This window comes from Chelonia mydas, chromosome 20 (assembly GCF_015237465.2).
Source record: "Chelonia mydas isolate rCheMyd1 chromosome 20, rCheMyd1.pri.v2, whole genome shotgun sequence".
Lineage (NCBI taxonomy): Eukaryota > Metazoa > Chordata > Testudines > Cheloniidae > Chelonia > Chelonia mydas.
The window spans coordinates 7,066,635-7,094,024 of NC_051260.2; the positions used below are offsets into that span (position 1 = coordinate 7,066,635).

The 27,390-nt window shown below is 50.0% G+C and overlaps 1 protein-coding gene and 1 long non-coding RNA gene across 9 annotated transcripts in view; one reads left to right on the forward strand and one right to left on the reverse strand.

Annotated features, from left to right (window-relative positions):
* Positions 1-8,276: 8,276 nt before the first annotated feature.
* On the reverse strand, positions 8,277-27,028 carry LOC119564291. 4 transcript variants are annotated; one of them, XR_006286747.1, is made up of 4 exons: positions 26,737-27,028; positions 15,976-16,115; positions 12,788-12,876; positions 8,277-9,398 (listed from the first exon to the last, which is right to left on the reverse strand). It is a non-coding gene; the product is annotated as an uncharacterized LOC119564291 (long non-coding RNA). The 4 variants fall into 4 exon arrangements; XR_006286746.1 differs by lacking the exon at positions 26,737-27,028 and adding an exon at positions 25,827-25,946; XR_005223086.2 differs by lacking the exon at positions 15,976-16,115 and having other exon boundaries at positions 26,737-27,002.
* BRD4 (bromodomain containing 4) overlaps positions 25,995-27,390 on the forward strand; it is a 244,767-nt gene continuing 243,371 nt past the window's right edge. For 2 of the 5 annotated variants that reach the window (XM_043533002.1, XM_043533003.1), the window contains exon 1: positions 25,995-26,164. The gene's annotated coding sequence lies outside the window, so the exon portion shown is untranslated. Of the gene's footprint in view, positions 26,165-27,024; positions 27,132-27,390 lie in introns of those variants that run through there. The other 3 variants (XM_043533000.1, XM_037883738.2, XM_037883739.1) reach the window with 2 other exon arrangements.

Sequence of the window (27,390 nt, forward strand, 5' to 3'; positions counted from 1 at the left end):
TATACCCAGATGTGGCCCTTGGGCCAAAAAGTGTGCCCACCTGTGCTTTAGAGGAATGGGGATTGGTTGAATTTCATTTACTTGCCGGCTAGTAGATGCTAATACATCGATTGCTCTTATTTCTGATAGAGAATTTTATTTGGGAAGCCATTTTTGAGTATCAAATGAGTGTACAATAATGTACATACAAGTAGTGCTTCAAGTGAGTGCAAATTTTCTGTACACATCTGTGGGAGTATGGTATAGACATCTCTTCCAGTACTGGTGTGATGTCTTGGGGATCATGCAGACCAATAAGGGATTCTGAAACCACCTGCTCTGTAATCTTGGGGTGCATTTATGCTGTGTTGCTATGGCTCAGAATCTGATGCTGGTAGCCTATCAGTGTCTCACCCTGGCTTTTACAAGCCTAGTTACTCCTTTCAGGGTGGCACCAACAGCCCTTCCAGCACTCAGTCTCCTCAAATCTATTGTTCCTGAGTTCATAATTGCCCAGCTATAGGACCATTCCCCTCTGGTTTGTCACTGCTGAAGGCATGAAACCAGTCCACCCCCCAAGCTTAGTTTGGCACATACACTTCATGCAGTTTTCACTCTGGAGATTTGCTTGGGGTAAAAAAAATAAAGGTTTATTTAACAGAAAAACCACAGATTCAAAGATGAAGTAGTAAGGGAAGCAAACAAAGTTGCAGCCTCAGGCTTTATGCTTTTGTAGGTGATAAAATCCCTTTTCTAATACAAGTTACCTGTGGTCTTTGAACAATGTCCTAGTGTATCCCCTGACTATAGGGGGCTCCAGTGTTTCAGAGACCGCTTCCTGCTTGGAGACTGTCCCTCAATTTCTACATGCTTTCATTTCAAACTCCTTCCATTTTAAGAGTTTTTTTCTTCAGTCACTACAGATATTCTAAGTGAGCTGTAGCTCACGAAAGCTTATGCTCAAATAAATTTGTTAGTCTCTAAGGTGCCACAAGTACTCCTTTTCTTTTTGCAAATACAGACTAACATATCTGCTACTTTGAAACCAGTTGTCTCAATGTTGTTCCGTTACCTTTAATGGTTCATTGTTGCCTTTTCCAGGGTTGTACAATGGATTGTTACTTGTATCTGGTTTTGCATAAACACCTGGGATGGGAGGTGCCCCCTCCCTGCTGTGAGGTGTAGTTGAAATTGTAATACAGGTTATGAGCACTTTTTTCTATATACATAAACATGTATATTCATAACCATAGTTTCTTCGAGTACAGTCCCTATGGGTGCTCCACTGTGCTGCAGATTGGAGAATTTCAATAGCAGTCCATCCCGCCAGTGCACGCACAGCTGACCCCGGCTAGAGATGGAGGTAAGAGCTTTCTGTTCATAGATACTAAGGTCAGAAGGGACCATTATAATCATCTAGTCCGACCTCCTGCACAACACAGGCCACAGAATCTCACCCACCCACTCCTGCGAAAAACCTCTCACCTATGTCTGAGCTATTCAAGTCCTCAAATTGTGGTTTAAAGACTTCAAGTGCAGAGAATCCTCCAGTAAGTGACCCATGCCCCATGCTACAGAGGAAGGCGAAAAACCTCCAGGGCCTCTTCCAATCTGCCCTGGAGGAAAATTCCTTCCCGACCCCAAATATGGCCATCAGCTAAACCCTGAGCATATGGGCAAGATTCACCAGCCAGATATTACAGAAAATTCTTTCCTGGGTAACTCAGGTCCCACCCCATCTAACATCCCAATACAGGCCATTAGGCCTATTTACCATGAATATTTAAAGATCAATTACCAAAATCATGTTATCCCATCATACCATCTCCTCCATAAACTTATCGAGTTTAATCTTAAAGCCAGATAGATCTTTTGCCCCCACTGCTTCCCTTGGAAGGCTGTTCCAAAACTTCGCTCCTCTGATGGTTAGAAACCTTCGTCTAATTTCAAGTCTAAACTTCCCAATGACCAGTTTATATCCATTTGTTCTTGTGTCTACATTGGTATTGAGCTTAAATAATTCTCCCTCTCCGGTATTTATCCCTCTAATATATTTATAGAGAACAATTATATCTCCCCTCAACCTTCTTTTAGTTAGGCTAAACAAGCCAAGCTCCTTGAGTCTCCTTTCATAAGACAAGTTTCCATTCCTCGGATCATCCTAGTAGCCCTTCTCTGTACCTGTTCCAGTTTGAATTCATCCCTCTTAAACATGGGAGACCAGAACTGCACACTGTATTCCAGGTGAGGTCTCTCCAGTGCCTTGTATAACGGTATTAAAACCTCCTTATCTCTACTGGAAATACTTCTCCTGATGCATCCCAAGACCGCATTAGCTTTTTTCACGGCGATATCACATTGGCAGCTCATAGTCATCCTATGATCAACCAATACTCCAAGGTCCTTTTCCTCCTCTGTTACTTCTAATTGATGTGTCCCCAGCTTATAACTAAAATTCTTGTTATTAATCCCTAAATGCATGACCTTACACTTCTCACTATTAAATTTCATTCTATTACGATTACTCCAGTTTACAAGGTCATCCAGATCCTCCTGTTTGATATCCCGGTCCTTCTCCAAATTGGCAATACCTCCCAGCTTTGTATCATCCGCAAACTTTATTAGCATACTCCCACTTTTTGTGCCGAGGTCAGTAATAAAAAGATTAAATAAGATTGGTCCCAAAACTGATCCTTGAGGAACTCAACTGGTAACTTCCCTCCAGCTTGACAGTTCACCCCCTATAGTTTTGCAAATTTTAGCTTCCTTTGAAGCGTTTTTCTTTTAGTATCTTGTTTGTTTTTAGTTCACTGTGCCAAAGAAAAAAGAACAGGTTTGCTTTCTGCCAACCACGGTTGGGGGTAAGGGGGAGATGACACCCCTCAGCAAGAGTATGCTTGGCTCGCCATACTTCAAAAAGTACCTTCTCTGCAAAGAATCCATCCCAGTGATGGATAGACATTCACAGTGCATTCGCTGCCTTGGGGAAAAGCACAATCTACAAAAGTGTGGTTGGTGCCAGCAGTTAAATCCAGGTCCAGGAAGGACAGAGTTATGGCTTAAACTCCTGTCCATCGAGTCAGCCCTTCAACTGCCGGAGTCCCAGCGAGAGTTATCACTGCAACCTTCTACGTCGAAGGCAGGTGATCCCAAGGAGACGAGCCTCAAGACCACTAAGAAAAGATCTGAGAGTCCCCATAGCAAGCCCTGATCAAGCCAGAAACGATCTCTGGGTCCACTGATACCGACGGCAGTGAAGCCATCTAGAGCTGGTACAAGGGCATGTTTGGTACCAAACAGAGCAAGTCTGTCTGCCCAAAGACCCAATGGGCACAGGAAAAATAGTACCAGCACCGCAGGGGCATGAAAAGCATGAAAGATCTGCCCCAGGGAAGGCTACATTGACATGGTCATCAGCACTGACCCCAGTGTGCGTGGCACCAACTGACCATATGACTAGGTCTGCGTCTTCACTTCCGTCGGTACAAGCTTCTCTGCACTGACAACCACTCGCACCGACATCCGCACTGGCAGATTTCTGGTGTGCAACGGATCTCTTGGTGTCTGATGCACCGGACTCGCCCCTATTCAGTACTGGGGCTCCAGTGCCAGGCTCTCCCAGAGCATTGGACTCAATGACCTCTCCAGGCTGCACATCGTTTTTCTCCTCATCAGAATCAGATAGTGAGCAAGAGGACTTGGGTTCCTACCGCTCATCCTGCCCGCCATACGGGTCTCAATTTCTTCATGAACACCTGGCGTACTGCCCACCCAACCTCAGCTGCCATGGTACCAGCCCCCTGCCCTCTATAGCCATACTGGGACCCCTGGCAGGCTGAGGCAACAAGCTTTCTAGGCCCTTAGTGTGATATACCAACAGGCAAGGAGGTACCTCCTTCAGCTGTGGCGTCAGAGGGGTCAGAAACTCCTGAGCAACTGGGGGAGGAAGTTGAAGCTGAGGCAGAAAGGGAAGACACTCTTCAAGCTCGTTTCTTGTCCTCACCTGATGAGGCAGTGATGCCCCCCGCCATCATGGTAGATGATTTTAAATCATTATAGGACTTAGCTCAGAAGGTGGCAGAAGCCCCGCAAATACAGCTGCACCAAGTTACTGAGCCTCACCACAAACTGGTGGACATTCTGCACTCTTCCACCTCTGCCAGAGTGGCCCTTCCAGTTAATGAGGTGCTCCTGGATCCTGCCAGAGTTATATGGCAGATCCCTGCGTCCATCCACCAACATGTAAGCGGGCGAGCAAAAAGTATTATGCATGGAATTTTTATTTTCCTACCCCACCTCCAAATTCCATCACTGTGGATGTGCTCAATTCTAGTTTACCAGTTTAAATCCACCCCGTATGACCAAGACAGGAAACACTTGGACCTGTTTGGCAGAAAAGCATATTCATCAGCCACTCTTCAATTCCAGGTGTCTAATTACAAGGTCTTGTTGGCCAAATATGACTACCAGAACTATGTGGAACTAGGTTCCTTTATTGATCAGCTCCTGAACTCCGACAAAGACCAATTTATGGCAATAATTAACAAGGGCCAGCTGGTGGCAAAAAATCTGTCCAGTCTGCATTTGAATGTGTCACCGTGTCTGCCATGTCTATTTCTATGGCCACGGTTATGAGAAGGGCTTTGTGGCTAGTTGTTCTGCTCCCTAAAGAGGTCCAAACCATGGTGGAGGACCTTCCCTTTGAGGGAACTGATCTATTTGCTGAAAAGACAGATGTGTCTCTTCACATGTTGAAGGATTCTCGGGTGACCCTTTGTTCCCTAGGGATATACATGCTGGCCTATAAGAGAAAATGCAGTCTTCAGCTGCTGTTTACGCCCCAGTCATCACAGTACATGCCTCAATACTCGTCGCAGAGCTCTTGGGAGCCACAGAATAAGAAATCAAGGTTCCCCAAGCAAAAGCAATCAGGAACACAACTGACTTCATCTCAGCCCTCAACCTTGAAGCAGAAGTTTTTATGGGTTTGAGGTGCTTGTAGTACACTGTCCTTGCCACCTTACGGTGGGAAACCCCACCCCTCCTTTTGGAGACCGCCTTACACCGTTCCGCAGCACCTAGGAAGAGAGAACCTCCGACAAGTAGGTGTTGGAAATCATCCAGAATGGATATGCCATTCACCTCCTCCCTTCCCTCTCCCAAACACCCTTCCCTGTCCCTCTTCAGGGATCCATCTCCTGAGTCTACTATGTCAAGAGGTAAACAGTCTCCTCAGCGTAGGTGCTATAGAACCTGTGCCCGTACATCTCAGAGCCAAAGGCTTTGACTCTTGTTACTTCCTGATACCAAAGAAAAAGGGAGGACAGAAATTCAAGATGGTCACCCCATCAGTAATCATCCCAATTTGTTTTCGGCTCTTGACCTTCAAGACTCCTACCTCCACATTTTCTATCATACCAAATCACAGGCGTAAGCTCAGATTCATGCTGGGCCAGCACCACTACCAGTAAAGAGTATTCTCTTTCGGCCTCTCTCTGGCTCCTAGAGTGTTCTCCAAGGTCCTCTCGTAGTAGTGGCCCACTTACACTCTCAGGTCATAATGATTTATCACTACCTAGATGATTGCCTTCTCAGGGCATGGTCCTGCACAGAGGCCCAACAAGTCACTCAGACCACACAGGACATGTTTCTGAATTTGGGCCTACAGATCAATGAACAAAAATTGACCTTAACGCAGGCTCAAAGACTAGAATTCATTGGAGCTGACCTCGACTCCATTCAGGCGAGGGCACTCCTCCTATATCACAGATTTTTCAGTTTCTCCTCGTTGATGGAGACAATACAATCCAGTTCCCAAATCTCGCCCAGACGTTGCCTTCAGCTTCTGGGGCACATGACCGTGGGCACATCGGTTATTGCTCATGCCAGATTACACATGAGATGCCTCCAAGCACGGTTCGGTTCAGTTTACAGGCCGAATAAAGACAATATGGGCAACCTTTTATCAATGCCCACCAGCGTCAAGCAATAGGGCCCCAATCCCAATTGCAGCCTTTAAGTGCTTGTGTAACATTAATAAAGAAAACAGAAGAATTTGTGGAAGGATCCAGTAAACATCTGTATGGGAATCCCGTTTGCTCAGTCTTCCCCATCCCTTCTGACCACCAATGCATCCCTCATAGGATGGGGAGTGCATCTCAATGGTCACACAATACAGGGCAAATGGTCTCCAGGAGAGACGTGCCTCCACAAATACTTGCTTGAGCTCAGAGCAGTCGAAACGTGCACTCACTTCCTCCCACTAATCATGCATACAAAGGTCACGACGGACAACATGGCCTGCATGTACTACATAAACTGACAGGGAGGCACCAGATCTCATTCTCTGTGCATCTAAGCACTGAAGCTATGGAATTGGTGCCTCTCCCACAATATCCTAATATTAGCGGCCCACCTATCGGGAATACACAACCCGATAGCTGACAGTCTCAGCCACAAATTCCTGCAAGACCATGAATGGGAAATTGTCAGAATATGTTGTGTAGAATCGCAGACTATGTGGTACGCTGGTAATTGACTTGTTTGCTATTCATTAGAACAAGAAGTGTCCACAGTACTGCTCCAGGACGGATATTGGATGATGTTCATGGGAGCTGCTCTTCCCCTTCCTTGGGATAAGGGCTTTCTTTATGCCTCCTCCCCCTTCCCTCTATTGCTGAAAGTCCTGTTGAAGATGAAAAGGGAAAAAGCAAACATCATTCTGATCACCCCCACCTGGCCCAGGCAGATGTGGTACCCTTACCTGTCACAATTGGCATGTCCACCGATAACTCTACCAATCACTCCTTACCTCCTCTCGCAGAACAAGGGTCACACCCTCCACACCAATCTGCGAGTCCTTCAGCTCAAAGCATGGCTCCTTCATGGTTCCAGCACATAGAAACATCTTGTTCTGAGGAGGTGCTATTACATAATAGAAAGGCCACTACTCATCATATCTACCTTCAAAAATAGAAGAGGTTCCAGATCTGGTGCCAAACCAAGGATGTCACCCCTAATTCAGCCACAGGTGGTCCTAGACTACCTTAAAGAAATTGGGTCGCTCTGTTAGCTCGCTGAAGGTTCATTTAGCAGCAGTTGCAACCTTCCACCAGCAGGTAGAAGGCTACCCAATCTTCGACCACCCAATTACAAAGAGGTTTCTTAAAGGCATAGCAAACCACAACCCAGGCCCCCCACTCTCCAATGGGATCTCAATCTAGTGATAAAAGGACAGACTAGACCATTTGAACCCATGGCCTCTTGTTCACTAACTCACCTTTTCCGTCATCACTTCAGCCAGAAGGATAGGGGAGAGAGCAGCTTCGATGGTGCATCCCCCTTTTACTGTGTTCTTCCCTGACAAGGTCACATTCAGACCACATCCAAAGTTCAGCCCTAAAGTGACTTCTGCATTTCACATGAATCAACTTATTCAGCTTCAACATTTTATCCCAAACCACATGAGGACAACAGGTAAGCCATCCTTCATATGCTCGATGTGAGAAGAGCCTTGGCCTTCTATTTGGACAGAACAAAGACCTATAGAAAATCTCGGAGACTCTTCGTCTTTATTCTGGATAGATCAAAAGGTGCAGCTGTCTCAGCTCAGTGGCTTTCCACATGAGTTGCTGGCTGTATTAAACTCTGCTACCAATTGCATGGGGTAGTACCCCCATCTTCAATACGCACGCATTCCACAAGGCCAGTCTCCTCATCTTTCCCAAGGGTATCCCTATATCAGAGATCTGCAGAGTGCTACCTGGGCATCTGTGCATACCTCTGCAGAATATTATGCCATCCTGGGGAATTTGACTACAAGCGCTCAATTTGGTGCCACAGTACTGTCACCTCTATCAGAACTTGACTCCGAAGTCCCAGCCTCCAGCAGTGGGTACTGCTCAGGAGTCACCTACAGTGGAGCACCCATAGGGACATTACTCGAAGTTACTCACCTTGTGCAGTAATGATGGTTCTTCTAGATGTGTCTCCCTATGGGTGCTCCACGATCCACCCTCCTTCCCTCTACTTTGGAGCTTCATTGGTTGACTCTACGATAGAGAAGGAACAGAGAAGGAAGTCCCCATACACACCAGCTTGCCTCATGGCAGGCGGGAATTATGCATGTGCCGGCAGGATGGACTGCTATTGAAATGCTCCACTCAGCAGCACGAGTGTGCGCACACACCTTTAGTAGTGCACCCATAGGGGAACACATCTCAAAGAACCATTGTTACTGCACAAGGTGAGTAACTTTTTACACAGCTCATAATGACCAAGTTCAGAACATGACAAGCTTTCATCAAAGACCTTATGTGATGTATTTTTATACACAATAATATTGTATACAACCAGTTGCTTCAATTACTTATTCCTTCAGATTTAGAGCCCTGTTCTCCCTTTGCAGTGTCTGGATTTGGATTGTCACAACCGGCCAGCCTGATGATATGAGTAGGTGAATGCTTTTTCAACTCTGCTCTTTCTTCCACACTAAACATAGCAAGAAGAATCACTAGGCTTTGAATATTGCAGGGCAATATTTTATTTATCTTCAGATGTTCTTTGTTGCTGTTATCTCTAAAAGGGGGGGCCTGCTTAGTTGGGTTGATGAGGGTGCTGTGTCCTTGAACATGTATATTTGTAGAACAGATTAGTAGTTGCTTGGTTTCAGGAGCTCTGGCTTTTTGCAATGCAGTGTCTAGATCTCTCACTTGGCCACCTTCTTTAACACTGATGACTGCACAAGATCACATGGAGCAAAGTTAGTCACAGTGGAAAATGTCATTGTGCATATCTAATGCAGTAGCATCTTCTTCATGTCCACTTCTCTCTCCATATCCTTGCCCCCAATAAGAATAAATTATTGGCTACTGCATGTAACTGAAGTATACTTGTATTTTAAATGTGGCATAAAATCATAGAAATGTAGGGTTGGAAGGGAATTCAAAAACTTATCTAGTCCATTTCCCCCGCTCCCGACCTAAGAAAGGATTAAGTGTCCCTTATCCATCCCAGACAGATGTTTGTCTAACATGTTTTTTAAAAACCAAAGATGGGATCCCCCAGTGTCCCAAGGTAACCAGTTCCAATACTTAACTATGCTCACCGTTAGAAGTTTTTCCTAATATCTAACCTAAATCTCCCTTGTTGCAAACTAAGCCGATTACTTCTTGACTTGACTTATTTGGACATGGACAACAATCGATCGTCGTCCTGGGGGTTTTACAAATCTAAGAAGCTGGTATATACACAGGGACCAATGCAACCACCCCCGGAGTAGAGCAGAGCAGCTATTGTACATCATCACAAGTTCAAGAGAGGAAATGAAGAGGACTACTTTCATTGTGTCAAAATGAATCTCAAACTGTAGCTGTTGTTAATCTTCATCAAAGTCACTATCTTGATCAATCATCAGTGAACTGAAAGAAAGCATAAAGTAATTGCTGGTAAAATTTGCATGTGCCAAACTGGTGAATTAGGCAAATAAGAACAAGTCATTAGTATAGAGTGAGTAAGCTTAAGTACAAACAGTATACATTTAAATACACCTACATGCAAGGTCATACATCTAGGAACAAATACTATAGGTCATTCTTATGGGATGGGGAACTGTATCGTGGGAAGCTGTGACTCTGAAACAGACCTAGAGGTTGTGGTGGAAACCAGCTGAACATGATAGAATTCAAGATCCTATGAATCATAGAATATCAGGGTTGGAAGGGACTTCAGGAGGTCATCTAGTCCAACCCCCTGCTCAAAGCAGGACCAATCCCCAACTAAATCATCCCAGCTAGGGCTTTGTCAAGCCTGACCTTAAAAATATCTAAGGAAGGAGATTCCAAACTGAGGGCTGCCGTGAAGCTCCAAGGCGAGCAAATCCGCCAATAAGCACAAGACCCACCAAAGTAGAGGAAGAACTTTGTCACATTATGTTTGATGCAATAGAGAAGGGAGAGCACATGGAGAGTTGCAGAGAGGGGGGTGACATGGTCAAAGTGACAGGTCAGGAAAATGATCTTTACAGCATTGAGAATGGAATATGAGCAGGGAAAGACTGCATTTGTCAAGGCTTGAGAGAGGGGTGTTGCAGTAATCAAGATGTAAGATGATAGGAGCCTGCATGGGTTTTAGGGGTGGGGATGGATAGGAAAGGCCGTATCTTTGATATGTTCTGCAGAAAGAATCTGCAAGACTTAGGCCTGGACTACACGACAGAGTAATGTCAGTGTAAGCTGCCTTACGTCGACCTAACTCTGTAAGCATCTACACTATAACGTTTCTCCTGCAGATGTAAGTCACCCACTACACTGACCTAACAACTCGACCTCCACAAGAGGCCCAGCGCTTAGGTCAAAGTAGTTGGGTCGATGCAGTGTTGACATTGTAATGACTGTTCCAGCTGTTACCCCTGGCAACCGACAGACCGAGCCCTGCCACTCAGGGCAGACAGCCAGAGCCCCTCCACCTGGGGAGCCCCAGGGAGTGCAGCGCTGGCTGTCAATCCTGGGTGGCAGGGCTCCAAGCTGTCAGTGCCCCATAATTAGGGTTGCCAACTTTCCAATTGCAGAAAATCGAACACCCTCTGCCCCACCCCTTCTCTGGGGCCCTGCCCCCTGCTCACTCCATTCCCCCCTCCCCTGGCTCATTCGAGCATTTTCTGGGGCAGGGGGTTGGGGACCGGGATGGGGTGCAGGCTCCAGCTGGGGGTGTGGGCTCTGGGGTGGGGCTGGGGATGAGGGGTTTGGGGTGCGGGAGGGGGCTCCAGGCTGAGGCAGGGCGTTAGAGTGTGGGAGGGAGTTTGGGTGTAGGAGGGGGCTCAGGGCTGGTACAGGGGGTTGGTTGTGGGGTGCAGGCTCTGGGTGGAGCTTATGTCAGGTGGCTCCCTGCAAGCAGCCGGTATGTCCCTATGATTCCTAGGTGGAGACGGGGCCAGGCAGCTCTGTACACTGCCCCCATCCACGGGCATCACCCCCGCAGCTCCCACTGGATGCAGTTCCTGGCCAATGGGAGCTGCGGAGCTGCCGGTCGGGGCGGGAGCAGCATGTGGAGCCCCCCTGGCCGCCTGTGCACCTAGGGGCTGCAGGAACATACTGGCCACATCAGGAAGCCGTGCAGAGCCAGGCAGGGAAACTGCCAGCCCTGCTGCATCACCGACCGGACTTTTAATGGCTCGGTCAGTGGTGGTTAACCACGGGTGGGGAGATGGGGGAGTTCAGGGAAATCCCTGAGGTTTCAGATTACCCACATCACATGGGGCTTTAAGTAAAAACATCAACTCTCACAAGACTTGTGATAAAATACAAAGAATTGGCAACACTGCTATTTATTTATGCTAATTTCCTTATTAAATTAGTCTTTAGGGCCCCAATTCTGCAAATACTTAAAGCAAGGATTAGCTTTGCTCATGCGAGTAAAGCAACTGAGTTACCTGGAACTAATCCCACAATTACTCTCTTACAGAAGAGTTTCTAGGATCAGACCCACACAGTGAAACTCACCTCTGTGCAGAGGAGGCAGCACAAGGCTGAGGCCTCAGTTCTCTCCCTCTAGGCCTAGGCACTTCTCTGGTCTGAAGCAGGACTTAAGTGGTGCCTAGGTCTGGTGCTAGCCCCTCTACACAGGGTAAGAATTTCACCCTCCATATTCCTGGGTCCCAGTCAGTCCTGCTCTCTGAGGCCTTTGGGGCTGCAATATGTGGTTTGGGCACAAGTCCCTGGACAGTTGGTAAAATCCATTAGCAGGTCCTTGGGGTGGTAACTGGTAGCTGCTCACATCAGGAAGGCGAGGGCCTACTGGCCCTGTTATTATTAGTGTCAGTTGACCTAGGAATGTGTCTCTGTAGTTTTTTGCCCATGCACTTGCAGGTCACAACACTTTTATACACTGTTATATAACAGCTTTCCTTTGAGGAAGGGTTGTTTCGCCATGACGGCTGGAGCAGACATTCAGGACAAAGGGCGCATCGGAGCTAGGAATGTTCCCTTGAGTGGGGTTTAATAGGTCTGAGACAGCTCTGGACTGGGCAGGTCTGCAATGTCAATGGCACATATTTGATCATTATCCTATGAAGATCTGCTCCACAGCTATGCAGTTTATGCATTATGGTCCCACACAATAAACTGTGTGTATAGAACCACAACAGTGAGGGTTGTTAAAGTGACAGCAATGGCGTCACCTATCCCATCACCACTACTAACCCCAACAGTTAAAAAAAATCCTGAGTCAGACCCCCCCCCCTCCCAAAAAAAAATCCTGAGACTGGCTTCAGAATAATGAGATCTCTTAAAAAATAATAAATGTGGGGTATTTTGTCTTCTGAGTTTTGAGCCTTTAAGGTGCACGTGGGTCATGTTTTCAGGCTATTCTCTGCAGCCACAATAGCTTAGAAAATTACTTTAAAAATAAAAGCAGAGATTCTCATTAAATCAATTGACTCCTGGAGCGGGGGTTTGAAGAAAAACACCAAATAGCACAAAACTCATCATGAAATTGTGAGAGTTGGCAACACTGTAAAACTAAGGACTTAAAGAAAATAAGAACATCATAAATCTTAGACTGTGCACATAAACAGAAACATGTTATTCTTATTAACTCTAAATAAGGCAGATTTCAGCCCAGTACAACATTCTCCTTCATTCTGATCCATGAGTTGTTCTGGGGGTTTTTTAATGTATAATTTTTCTTATTCTGATTTCAGGATCTAATTATGTTATTATAAAAGATACAGCTAATAAATGTTAAATGATACAATATTCTTGTCCTAACAGATAAAAGAGGAAATGATCACAGAACTAAAAATTAATGGTACCTTAGGTTCAAGCGATCATGACTTGACCATATTTATAATGTGCTGTGATGCTATCTCACAGGTTGCCAGCAGGTTAATTCACTCGCATGCTAACAGAAATCAAAGGAATGTTAAAAGATCATGGTGTGTTCAAACTAATTCACTTGTAAAATGTAACTGTATTGTTAAGATGGACTATATGCTGTTGTTTATTTGCTATTATGCATGCCCTGTAATAAATAACCCTAGATCAAAAGGTATGTTAGAATAAGGATAAGAATTTACTTAGTGGGCAGAACTTCATGAATACTAATGAAGGATACTTGTATTGTTCCCACTTATCCATCCCTATTGTAATGAATGGCCAGGAATTACATTATGTATATCACTGTAACTGGATTACTTGTGGATGCATAGGAAGTAGAATGAAAAGGAGTACTTGTGGCACCTTAGAGACTAACCAATTTATTTGAGCATAAGCTTTCGTGAGCTACAGTTCACTTCATCATTGCATCCGATGAAGTGAGCTGTAGCTCACGAAAGCTTTGCTCAAATAAATTGGTTAGTCTCTAAGGTGCCACAAGTACTCCTTTTCTTTTTGCGAATACAGACTAACACGGCTGTTACTCTGAAACCTAGGAAGTAGAATGTTAACTTCAAAGCAAAGGTTGTTTTGTGTTCAACAATGGACATTCACAGCTCAATTGACAGCTGCTACTCTCAAAACCCATGTGGGTCAAAATGCTTGTTAGCTTGCCTTAAGTGAGCAGAATCTATAAATACCGATTCAAGGGAATGATCCTGCATCTCTGGCCTGATGAATTCTGACAGGGTGGAATTCTGAGCAATTGGATCGAGATCCCTAGAGCCATTCTGGGTAACCCTGAGAGACTAATGGAAATCAGCAAATTACTACACCCCTGCTGTCACATTGGCCTTACAAACGTTGATTCACCTGTGATGTGATTTGCCTGCTTTACCTACTCAATAACTCTAAAAAAAAAAAAAAAGAAAAGGAGTACTTGTGGCACCTTAGAGACTAACAAATTTATTTATTTCAGTCTCTAAGGTACCACAAGTCCTCCTTTTCTTTTTGCAGATACAGACTAACACGGCTGCTACTCTGAAACCTGTCAATAACTCTAATTTCCTTTTCTTAGCTAATAAATCTTTAGTTAGTTTACTAGAGATCTGGACTATACTTGACCTAGAGTCAGTGACTGGCCTTTTGGGTCTGGAGGAACCTGATGTGTGCTGAGTTTTGGTTTTAATAACCTTTTATCATTAAGGTGATCGCTACCAGCGGCATATTAACGCCTAGGCCAGCAAATTTGCAGGGGCGGAATATTTGTAAGAGCAGCCAGAGGCGCCAATTTCCCCTGGCACCAGTGGGTCCTCACGCCCCCCCCAGGCCCCACCCCAACTCCACCCCCTGCTCCTATCGGTCCCCTTCCCCAAATCCCCGCCCTGGCCCCGTCTCCTCCCCTGAGCGTGCCACGTTCCCCCCTCTTCCCCTCTCCCTCCCAGCCGCACGAAGCTGTTTCGCGCACGAGCGCTGGCAGGGAGTGGGGAGAAGCAGCACCCGGCAGCGTGCTCAGGAGAGGAGGCTGAGTCGGAGCGGAGATGAGCTGGGGCAGGAGGGGTGCCAGCGGGGGGGGAGGGGGCTGCAATTATTTCAGGGCCTAGGGGCGGCAAAATCATTAATCCGCCACTGATGGCTACACTTGCAGATGTTGCGCGCCAGGAGTTAAAGTAGCCCTCGGAGACAGCAGCAGGGAAAGCGCTGCTGTGTGTTCACACTTGCTCCTTGTGACTGTGGAGCATGTCCACATTAGCAGCTCTTGCAATGCCACAGAGAGCAGTGCATTGTGGTAGCTATCCCAGTGTGGAAGTGGCTGCAGCATGCTTTGGAAAGGGTTTGCAATGCCTAATGGGGCAGGCACAGCATCACATGATGCAGGTTTCCCAATCCCATTGTTCCAGGGGCATCCTACTAGATTGCCAGCTGTTTTTGAAATGAGGGGGCAGGGAGCGTGTTGTGTGTATGTGTGGGGAGAGACTGTGTTTTGGGGGGCAGTGTGTCAGCATGCTGTCTTGTAAGTTCAGACAGCAGCAGGGGGAAACCCGACATCAGCCCCCACCCCACCGCCCCCCCCTCGCTGTCTGCTGTTTTCTGACAGTCTGACCTGAGAATGGCACTCAGCTGTGACCCATTTTATGCACCGTGACATGTGCATACAGAATAAAGTCCACACCAGTAATACATGCATACAAATAGGGTAATCACATTCAGCAAGCAATAACCTTTCCAGTGACACCTCACATACCCTATCTTGCATAAAATACATCATAATTATATCATACTAATATCACTATCGAGAACATGGGGTGCGGTGTCACAACCTCCACTTCCAGCCTTGCAGAAGCACAGCTTCCACCTGGGGAGGCACAGGAGATTCCAGTTCAACCTCCTTTGCATTCCTACTCCTTATCGCCTGATGAGGCGGTGGTCTCTGGGGTGTCCTCACCTCTTCAGGAGTTCCTAAAGAGGGTTACTTCCTCTCAGGAAATCCAGGTCGAGGTAGCGCAAGGGAGTTCCCATAGGCTGGTGGATATACTGGGGTCAACACGCCCTTCCCGCACAGCTCTACCCATAGATGAAGCCATATTAGAGCCCATAAGATTACTGTGGCAAACACCATCATCTCTGCTGTAAGGAACTGCCTCTGGGACACATGACCTCCTGCACATGTCATCTGGCATGCCAGACTTCATTTCAGAAAGTTGTAGGGCTGGTTAAAGTCAGTGTAAGGCTGGTTAAAGTCAGTCACTCTCTGGCTGATCACCCACTGGACATGCTCATTCCAATGTCTGGACAGGTTATATCCCCAAATGGCAAATCCTTTCTCTTCTTGGGATTTGAATATGGTGTTACTAAAGTTGAGGGCTCCACCCTTTGAACCGTTGGCTACCTGATCTTTACTTCACCTATCCATGAAAGTAGCATTTTTGGTATCGATTACCTCTGTGAGAAGAGTGGGGAAAAATACAAGTATTGGTACCCTTCTTACACAGTCTTTTCTAACGAGCAAAGTTTACTAACATCCTGAGCCAAAGTTTCTGACTAAAGTGATGTCTAAATTCCACCTCAATCAAGTTTACCAGCTTTCTTTCCTAAAGTCTTATAAAGGTGGAGAAAGACTCCTTACCTTGGATGTCAGAAAAACATTAGCTTTTTACTTGGACAGAACCAGATTGTTTAGATTGTCATCTGAATTGTTCATAGTGTTGCAGACAGGATCAAGCGCCTTCCAGTTTCTATTCAGAGGGTCCACTCATGGATTTCCTTCTGTAAGCATATGTGCTATGACATTACCAACGTAACCCTGCCCGGAAGGGTGATCAACAAGATCTCAACCAACTTTTGCAGCTTTTCTAGCCCAAGTGCCTATAACAGACATTTGTAAGGCTGCAACTTTGTCATCGGTACACACCTTCACGATTCATTCAGCACTTCAGAAACAATGCCAAGTTCAGATGAGTAGTCCTTCAGGTAGACTCAAACCCATCTTTGGATTGAACTATTTGAGTCAACTTGAAGTGGAATGGACAGTGCAATCACTTGAAGAACGGTTCCTAGCCTGTTCTGTAACTGTTGTTCTTCGGGATGTGCTGCACATGTCCACTCCAGGACCTGCCATTCTTCCCCTTTATATTGGAGTCTGTCCAATAGGAAGGAACTGAGAGGGGTTGGAGGTGACTCCGCCTGTTATGCAGAGCACAGCAGCTCAAGGCTGCAGATGGTGTGTGCATGCCACCACGAGGGGTGCCACTAAAGGAAAAATCTCTCACTGGTGCACACAAACCTGAAGTGGAACTGACATGTGCAACATCTAGAGGAACAACAGTTACAGAACAGGTTAGTAACTGTTTTACTGACTGCCCAAGAACTAGGTTAATGAATAGCTAAGTATGAGCGGCACTGCCTCACACCTTGGCCTATGGATTCCCTCTGGAACACCACCTGCACTTCTCTCTGCCCTGTAACACTGTCATGTCTGATACCAGACCGCTAGAAATCCCCATGGCAACAATAGATCATAGTGCTCCTCTGCCTGCAGAATCCACATAACTCATCACAGAAACAAGGCTGCATGATCCTTCCGATTACAGAGACACCTCCATCCTATCACATTGGAAGCTGTAGGAACCCACTGTAAGTAATTCCTGATCCAGTCCATAGAGCTGTCCCTAAAACAGTGCAAGGCAGTGGGCATGCAAGCAGATGAATGAAAGAATATAATTATATGGGACACACCATGGCACATATGATAAATGTCTTCACAGCAGAGTAAACTGATATTATCTACACCTGAGTTAACTCCTCTGGAGTTAGCCCAGCTCAAGTAAATACAGCCACACTATGAAATACTACTTGAGCTGCACAGAGGGACTCTGTTAGCAGCTGACAAGCTGTGCTAACTTGAACAGTATAGCCCACATCCCTGACTGGGCAGCCAACTGGAGTTAAAAGCAGCACCACCCTTAAGATGTTTTGTATAAGGATGGGACTTGAGTTGGGGCATATTGTAGTGATCTTGAAGGCCTGAAGAGTTAAGGTGACTATAAACTCTCTCACTATCCAACATCACATGGTAGATAGATTTGGGGGTGGGGGAGTTCTACAGAGACCTTAGTTTACTCGGCAAACACCCAAAAGCATTCATTCTAAAACTGAAAGTGTATTGATAGAACACAAGAAATTAAAACGAGCATTTATATTGAAATAGAAACAATCAAATCCTTTAAAGTCTCTTATTGGGAGCCAAAGTATTAGAGACTTATTTTCAGAATAACCTTTTGTTGGTTAGAAGAGTTAATTTTACTTCCAGTCCTGCTGTGTAAAGGGTATTTACTTCTCCTGTTTCTAAGACAGACAGGCTCAAGGTGGAGGAGAGAGCAGGAGAAAGGTGGGGGAATACAGATTTTATTGATATCTTTGGAATACTACCACACTACACTATCAGAGGCTCGTTCACCTGCACATCCACCAATGTGATATATGCCATCATGTGCCAGCTATGCCCCTCTGCCATGTACATTTGTCAAACTGGACAGTCTCTACGTAAAAGAATAAATGGACACAAATCAGATGTCAAGAATTATAACATTCATAAACCAGTCGGAGAACACTTCAATCTCTCTGGTCACGCAATTACAGACATGAAGGTCGCTATCTTACAACAAAAAAACTTCAAATCCAGACTCCAGCGAGAAACTGCTGAATTGGAATTCATTTGCAAATTGGATACTATTAATTTAGGCTTAAATAGAGACTGGGAGTGGCTAAGTCATTATGCAAGGTAGCCTATTTCTCCTTGTTTTTTTCCTACCCCCCACCCCCCCAGACGTTCTGGTTAAACTTGGATTTATGCTGGAAATGGCCCACCTTCATTATCATACACATTGTAAGGAGAGTGATCACTTTAGATAAGCTATTACCAGCAGGAGAGTAGGGTGGGAGGAGGTATTGTTTCATGGTCTCTGTGTATATAATGTCTTCTGCAGTTTCCACAGTACGCATCCGATGAAGTGAGCTGTAGCTCACGAAAGCTTATGCTCAAATAAATTGGTTAGTCTCTAAGGTGCCACAAGTACTCCTTTTCTTTTTGCGAATACAGACTAACACGGCTGTTACTCTGAAACCTTTGGAATACTGGTCAATCATGAATGGATGCTTTGGCTGGCAGGTCAAGCTTAGCACTTTCTGCTTGGACTCTGTTCATGCTCTAATTGGGGGCAATTGGATTCTTGCTCCTTAGACAAGGCACAGTTGTGGTCATCTCATCTCACTACATTAATACAAAAAGCTGAGAGAACGAGTGAGGGGATAGGACAAAAGAGGGAGGGAAAAAAGCGACACAACAAGGGAAGGGGAAACAATACAGGATCTACCAGCCCTGCAAAGACATGTAAGACAGTCCCACTGATGGGCTGAGGAGGGGATGTCGTGATTGTGTGGTGACTTTCAGCACTCATAGGTGAAAACAAAATTCCTTCAACAAGAACAAGGCCAGCTGGCCTCCTCCCTCCGCCCCCCCAGGAAATCATTAGCCTGGTCTGCTCTGTCTGACTTAAGCTTGAGGAAGCTAAGTCAAGATGAGTTGCAATGCTGGCAGACTGGGGGAAGAGCTGAGGGGAGAAAACTATTTTTTCCCCAAAGTCTCTTTTTAGGAACCCCAAAAAGGAATAGAAGTAGGTGGCATATTTTATCCTCATTAATTTGTCCATCATTTAAATGCATTGCTGTAAGGCCAAACTTGGCATAGGTACCTTTGTTTCCATATTTTCTTGTTTACTAAGTATGATCTGGCATAGTCCTTGAATTATATCAGTAAGCCCTTGTTGTTTGGACTACTAGTTTCTCTGTTGGGTTTTCTTGCATCTGCTATAATATTTGTCATTGTAAACAACTTGACCTATTGTTCAAGGTATTGTAACTTATGAACTTTCACATACTTTTTACAATTGAGCTCATGGCAACTTTGTAGGTCCAATAATCATAACAGGCAACACTTGAATTTAACTTGAATTAACTCTGCAGCAAAGACAAGCCCTTAGACATTCCCCATGTCTCCTAATTACAGGGCAGTCCTGACTGAACCATACTTACAGTATAGCCCTAGTGGCGTTTTCAAGCTCCACGAGCAGAGTCAAGGTTGGGTGAGGGCTGCTATGCACCTTACCTCTTTATTTTCTGGTTTTCAGAGATTTAAATCTAGTTGCACTCAACATTCTAGATGGGTACAAGGCACTGCCAGCCAACCATAACTCCTTATTAACCAAAGTTCCGGGTAGTGAATGGAGATCAGATCTCTGCTCCCAATTCTGTCCCATATTTCCTCTATAACCTTTTCCAAGTCACTTACATTCCCTGTCCTTTGGTTCCCCCACCTGGAAAACAGGCCCATACACATTACCCTGGACCAAAGGGTGTTTGGGTGGTGAACACAGCAGGAGAAATCATTGCACCAGATCCTAGAGCCTCCTTTCACTTTGAAATATCCTGTGTGGTTCACAGGCCAATGGTAGAAATATCCCCAGCACCAAGGGTGCTTCTCCATCAGCTTTGTTGCATCTAGTTTTTAAACAGCAATTCCTGAGACATTGGATTATTCCTGCCTTTGAAAATTGTCTCCGGTTTGAGCCAACTATCAATCCCACTGTAAGGGTGTCGTGGCTTGGTCATGGGCATTCAGACCTTGTAGTCAGTGTCAAAGTCTGCAGCCAGGAGACAGGAGTCAAGAGCCAACTGGGTCAGGATTTCGGGAGGTCAGAAGCAGGAGACAAACTGGAGATCAGAACCACAAGTTGGGAACCACAGTCAGGTCAGGTCAAGCTGCCAGGGGGTCAGAGACAGGAAACAAGCTGGAGGCCAGGAACCTCAAGTCAGATGCCAGGAGTCAAGCCAGGATATCAGGCAGCATGGGTGGGAAGCACAAGGCGCACAGTCCAGAGCAGGGTGAAGCCCGGTTGTTCAGACAGCTTCCTGTTCCTGCTGCTGGCTTAAGCAGGGCCAGTCGGCCAATTAGGCGCTCTGGGGCTCCACCAATCAGACATCAGAGATGGAGCCTCACACTGGAGCTGGGCTTGGAGTGTGGCTGCTCCTATGGACTCGAGTTTGAGACCGGTGGTTCATGACCCATGGGGTGTTTCCACAATTTTCATCATTATCTTCAGAACTCCTTTGTTTGTCAACAAGCGGGAGCCCTAAAGTAAGGGGGAAGCCCCTTGTCCTCTGCTTCTTGGCTTGGGAGACCTCCCGCCTCAGAGCTCGCCTGTTACAGAAGTGCTCTCTATATGTATATAAGTAAATAGTGAGTTCAGATACCAGTAGATGGCATTCAGTAGATGAGGTGCAGGCTCCAGGCAGCACTGACCTCAGGTAGCTCCCAGGAAGCAGCATCATGTCTCTCCAGCTCCTAGGCACAGGGGCAGCCAGGGAGCTGCGCAAGCGCCGCCCCCGCAGCTCCCACTGGCTGTGGTTCCCTGCCAATGGGAGCTGCAGAGCTGGTTCTCTGGTGGAGCCTGCGCCGCTGGCAGGGGCAGCACGCGGAGACCTCCTGGCCGCCCCTGCACCTAGAAACCAGAGGGACACACCAGGTGCTTCTGGGAGCCCTCTGCTGCAGCCGACCAAACTTTTAGCAGCCCAGTCAGCGGTGCTGACCAGAGCTGCCAGGATCCCTTTTCGACCGTGCGTTCCGGTCGAAAATCGGATGCTTGGCCACCCTATCTCTGGTTGGCTCAGCTCTCAGAGGGTGCGTAGGGTATGGCGTCCCAAGTGGGTTGCCAATAATGAAAACTTCCTACACAGCCTCAGAAACAGATACTAAGCATGTCAGATAACTACCACTCCTTGTTCTGGGAATTTCTGGGTCCACCTAGCTGAGGTGCCTGCTCTCCGGACATGTGCAAATGGAGAAAAATTTTAGGCCCTGTTGAACTGGGAAGGACTCAGACTGGTGATCTTCTGGAGAAAGTCTCTCCCTTTAGCCATCCAGTCCTCTGCTGAGTGTTAATTTAAGATTGGGGTCCCATAGTTATACAGACAATATAGTAATCAAAAGCCTGTTACAAGAATGATAATGCTGGAAAGTCAACCATTCAGAAGTTTGAAAATGCCAGAATTGAGTTTACCCAGGGAACTCTAGGGATGAATTTCCCTACTGCCTGCAATTCAACCCCTCCTCTGCCTCCTGCTTGGGATCTGGGAGCCACAGTTAATGCTGTGGTAGAGATTTCCCGATGCACTTCTCTCCCCACCCCCACCACACATGGCCGCAGACAGCCAATAGTTAATGCCATAGCTGTGGATAGCTATAAGAGGCCACATATTAAAGGTCTCCTGCTCAGATTGGCAAACACATAGCAGTGTCTCCATTTCTTCCTCCTGAACACAGGCACAGAACTTGAGCCCGACCTTCCCGGTGGCATGACTGTGTTTGCACTTGAGGATCAGGGGTACAGCTGATCCTGTGAAAGATCATGGATCATTTTAGGGAGACAGACCAAACAGCTGAAGTCCTTCAAAACAGTTATTAGACCCAAGATGTTAGGGACCAGATTGTAGCCAGCTTGAGAGTGGATGTATAATGGCGAGGAGGAAAGGGAGTTCATGTTGTGCCCTCAATGTCGATCTCAGCCACACCTGCAGGCCTGCTCTCGGCAGCAGATGGGGCAATGGCTATCTCCACACTGGCCAGCAGAGGGCATGCTGTGCCTGGGCATGAGAAAGAGGAGTGGGTATTGTTGCCAACGCTCCAGGATTGTCCTGGAGTCTCAAAGAATTAAAGATTAATATTTAATTAAAGATTTCGTCATGTGATGAAGCCTCCAGGAATACAGCCAACCAAAATTGGCAACCCCAGGAGTGTGTGCTCTCTGCCTTTGCATCTGGGCAGCACGGTCTGCTTGAATCACCGTGACTGCTGGGGCTCCTGATGGGGAAGTGAGGTGCCGCCCCATGCTCAGCACAGGGCTCTGGCTGACAGGATGCCTACACCAGACCTGAAAGGTGGAAACTTCGCAGCGCAGCCATGGTGGCACAAGAAGCAAGCTTCCTCAAGTACAATCCTGTCTGAAATTGTAGGTACATCCTCAGGACAGCTAGCCCCTACTGCCACCTGAGCTACACTGCTCAATCAGCACTAATGCAAGTATGTCTCCTTCAGCTGGAAATGACATTTTCCAGCTCTGGTGTAGACATACCCTGAGAGGTGTGAGCAGGGCCGGATTAACTTTTTGTGGGCCCGGCGTCAAACATATTTGTGGGCCCCCATTGGGGAAATAGGACATGTGATGGGGGGGGTCCACAGAGCGAAGGGCCGGTTGGGGGCAATGAGGCACAGTGCAGCGGGAGTGGCCCCACTCAGCCCAGCACAAGTGCACCGTTTACAAACCCACAACTGCTCGACATATACTGGCCTGCCCAGCCCTGCCAGCATGCCCCTTCCACACTGCCCCCCTGCCCAGTGCCCTGCCCTTATGCCCAGCATCCCCTCACCCAGAGACTTTCCCCACGGATCCCTATGCCCAATGCCCCCGGACCTGCTATGCCAGCAGCGCCTGCCCAGAGACCCCTCCCGCTGACCTCCCACCACAACTGCACAGCACTCTGCACACCATACCTCCTGCCTAACTCCCTCACCATATTCCTGAGGGAATTCTGCATCAAGTTCTGTGCATATTTTAAAATTCTGCAATTTTTTTTTTTTTTTTACAATAAATAAATGTGGAAGCTCCACCATGGCAGTGGGGAGCACAGGCCACTGCAGTGAGAGAATACCCTGCAGCCTCCCCCACCCCCCTGGGACAGCGACTTGGCAGCGAGGCTTAACCTGACCCTGACACAGCACAAGGGCCATGCCTGCCCCACCCTGGCGCCCTGCTCCTTTTGCATCAGGCAACCAGATGTGGGCAGACAGGCTCAGCCTGGCAGCAGGATCCAAGTTCAGAGGGACTTAGTGTGTGTGTGGGGGGGATCCACATGGGGGTAAGAGTGTTCTGTGTGGGGCAGTCTGGGTGTGGGCAGCTCAGTGGGGGATCTGGATGCACAGGGAGGTTCCAGGTGCAGGGGCAATGGAAGTCTGCAGTGGTGCTAAGTGAAAGTGGTTGGAGCTCGGGGGTGGGGTGTGTGTGTGGGTGCAGGGGAGGTGGGTTTCATTTAGGTTGGGGTCCATGTGTAGGTAGTTGGGGCTCAATGGGGAGGTGTATCAGGGTGGTACAGATGCAGAGGGCTTGTCAGGGTGAGGGTTTGATGGGCCTGCTTAACAGGGGAGCCCCAGCTGCTGCCAAGGGGATCCACATGCTGGGGCCTCACTTCCCCTATCCCCTTCTCTTCCCCATCCCATCATAGTACTGACTTTTGGTTTTGCCAGTGAGTGATTAAGGCACAGGCCTGGGGGCCAGGTGTTCTGGGTTTGGTTCTCTGCTCTGCCACAGACTCCCTGCTTAGCCTTGGGAAAGTCACTTCACCTCTGGATCCCACCCTAGATCCCCAGCCCTAGATCCCACCTGCCAAATGGGGCTAATGCTGACCTTGCCTCTTAAGTTAAATCCATTCATGGCTGTGTCATGATGGGGGAAATGAACATACCAAGGTTGGTAGATTTGGGCCAAACTTCTCCACAGCCTGAGAATGAGAGCCAGCTCCACATAGGGGGAATTGGGAGAGAGAGGGGCTCAGGCCAGCTCTGCATAGAGGGGGCTTGGGGCTTCAGCCCTGCAGCTTCTGCCACTAGGGCAGCTGGGGGCTTCAGCCCTGCAGCTCCTGCCGGGGTCGGGGCTTCTCCTTCCCCTAAACCACCACTGTACCCACCAGCCCTAGGCAAGCTGGCCTCACTTGGGTCACCTGATGGCTGCTGTGGGTGGAGTGGAGGAAGAAACCCTACAGGTGGATGCCATGGCCACCAGCCCAAGAGGTGCGGGGCGGTTCCGGTGAGCAGGGACAGGGACTTCGGGGAAGAGGCGGGGAGGGGGTAGAGCAGGGGCAGGTCAGCTCCCAGCCAGGGCCCCTCCTGACTCTGGGCCCAGTGCCATAGCGCCATGGTAAACCCAGCACTGGGTGCGAGTAAGCCCTGGCTACCAGGGGCCGCAGCAATCTGGGGAGTGCTGCATACAAATCAATGAAGGGGCATTACACGATAGTAGTAGGGGGTCACGCCCACAGTGCCAGATTAGACGGATCTTTCTGCTAAAATGATCAGCAGTAAAACAGTTAACACAGACATTTTGCACCATTATCAGACTTCAGAGTGAACAGATACTGGGCAGACCAGAAAGTGGAAGGACTAACAATTCTCCAGAGCAAGTGATTCAACCAGCAGCATTGGGGGAAGAGAAATCTTCTCCCCATGCAGTGGATGATGCACTATTCACATGAGAGCTCTCCCCTCATCTCTTCGTGCAGCACACACCTTGCTGCAGGGACATGCCCCCTACCTGCACAATGCCCATCAACTTGCAGAAACCGCCTCCCTATGCAGCGCCCACCCAGCTGCAGAGAGCCGCCTTTCCCCTGCTTGCAATGACCAACGGGCTGAAGAGGCTCCCTCCCACCATCCGTGCAGTGACCGCCTGCTGCAGAGCTGCCCCTTCCCCCCGCCCCACGCGCGCCCCCCCCCGCGGCAGAGCTGCCCCTTCCCCCCCGCCCCCCCCCCGCGGCAGAGCTGCCCCTTCCCCCCCGCGTCCCCCCCCGCGGCAGAGCTGCCCCTTCCCCCCCGCCCCCCCGCGCGCGCCCCCCCCGCCCCCGAGCTGCCCTTCCCCCCCGCCCCCACGCGCGCGCGCGCGCCCCCCCCGCCCCCGAGCTGCCCTTCCCCCCCGCCCCCACGCGCGCGGCGCGCGCCCCCCCGCCCCCGAGCTGCCCTTCCCCCCCGCCCCCACGCGCGCGCGCGCGCCCCCCCCGCCCCCGAGCTGCCCTTCCCCCGCGCCCCCACGCGCGCGCGCGCGCCCCCCCCGCCCCCGAGCTGCCTTCCCCCCCGCCCCCACGCGCGCGCGCGCGCGCCCCCCCGCCCCCGAGCTGCCCTTCCCCCCCGCCCCCACGCGCGCGCGCGCGCCCCCCCGCCCCCGAGCTGCCCTTCCCTCCCCCCCCGCCCCCACGCGCGCCCCCCCGCCCCCGAGCTGCCCTTCCCCCCCGCCCCCACGCGCGCGCGCGCGCCCCCCCGCCCCCGAGCTGCCCTTCCCCCCGCCCCCACGCGCGCGCGCCCCCCCCCGCCCCCGAGCTGCCCTTCCCCCCGCCCCCACGCGCGCGCGCCCCCCCCCGCCCCCGAGCTGCCCTTCCCCCCGCCCCCACGCGCGCGCCCCCGAGCTGCCCTTCCCCCCCGCCCCCACGCGCGCGCCCCCGAGCTGCCCTTCCCCCCCGCCCCCACGCGCGCGCCCCCCCCCCCGCGGCAGAGCTGCCCCCACGCCCCACAACTGGCTACAGACCCCCAAGAGCGCCCTGCCTAGCAGCGCTCCCTTCCTCCCCAGTGCCGTGCAGCGCCCGCGCGCAGAGCGACCCGACCTCTCTCCCGCACGCCCCGGCCACGCCCGGCTCCTCCTTGGGCCCCGGGCTCCAGGGGCCGGGCTTAGGAAGCGGAGGGGGGGGGACACGCACGTCGCCGGCGCGGGGGGCGGAGGGGGCGTGGTCTGTTGCGCCGCGACGCAGAGCGTTGCGCGGTGAGGTCAGTGCGGCGCCGCTGTCGGTCCCTCCCGCTGCCCCTCGGTCTTTATCTGCCCCGCGGAGGCCCGCGCCCCAGCCTCCCCTCTCCACTGCGAGGCGGCGGAGACGCCTCCCCCCCTCCGGGCCCCACGGCACCCGGTCCGGCGGGAGGGTGGAGAGCGCGGCCTGCCCCTCCCCAGGTGAGAGCCGAGTTCGCGCGCGAGGGAAGCGGCTCCCTCGACTGGGGGGCGCGGTCGAGCGGAGGTGGGGGTGTCGGTATTCAACATCCTCGGTTACGTTGTTCTGATAGCGTAATCCGCATTGCGTAATGCGGCCGCTGCGTCAGGGAGGCTACTCAGTTTTCGTTGGGACGTCTGTCTCGGGCTGAGGCCTGCTGCTCAAACGTTGTATTCCGACCCGCTTTCCTCTTGGTGGTGGGGGTGGGGTGCTACGCTGTGTGCGTAGCTGTTGTGCCGTTCACGGCGCCCGCGTCCTGCAGCCAGCGATCTGCGTAGGTGGTGTAAGAGAACGGGAAGGGGATCGGCTTTTTCTGGTGTTTACGCATTTTGCGCATTTGGCGGCTGGTTAACCTGCAGAATGCTACGTGATGTGCGTAGCGGCGTCTCTGGCTCCCTTGCGCCGATTGCGGTGGGAAGCGGACTCAGGGCATAGGGCGCAGAGTTTGCGTGGGAGAGAGATTTGGCCCCATCTGTAGGCTACGCGATTTGCGCGGATAGGGCTTACCCCCGCGCGCGGACCGCGGTTTACGTACGTTGGGTGCGATTCCTCGTTGAGGACGGCTGTTCCCTGGAGAGGTAGGCGAAGCGGCTTTAGCGCTATTTGCGCAGCGACCTGAGTAGGCTGATGTTGTTTTTTTCGGCAGTGCGATGTTTGCGTAGGGTTGCTTGTCCTCTGGCGAGCGGGGAAAAGCTTTTTTGGTAGGCGGGCTGCCTGGGCGTGCGGCGCCGTTTGCGCTGGGGCCGTTGCGCCCCGCCGGGGGACGGGTAGCTCGGTACGCGGATTGCGCAGCGTACGGGAGCAGGGGCCCTGGGGCGGGGCGGCGGAGCTGATGGTACTTCCTGCCGCCGCCATTTTGTCATCTAGCCGGAGGAGGAAGCGGCGGCTCTTGAGTGGAGGCAGCGGCCCGGCCTGGCCCCGCGGCTTGCGGTGAGTGAGGCGGTCACGCACCCCACCCTCACGGGCTCTGCCCGCCTCGGCTCCTTTGTGGGTCACGCCCGCCCGGACCAGGCGGCCCCCGACACCGCCGGCAGGGCGTGGGATAGCCGCGTCTCTCCTCCGCGCCGTTAGGCCGGGCCGCCGCCACCCCCGCGGGGTGGATGCGGGTAGATCGGGCCCGGCTCCTCATGGCGCTGGGGCCCGGCCGCCCCCGAGCTGCCGGGCCGATCGCCGACACTTGGGGGGTCCT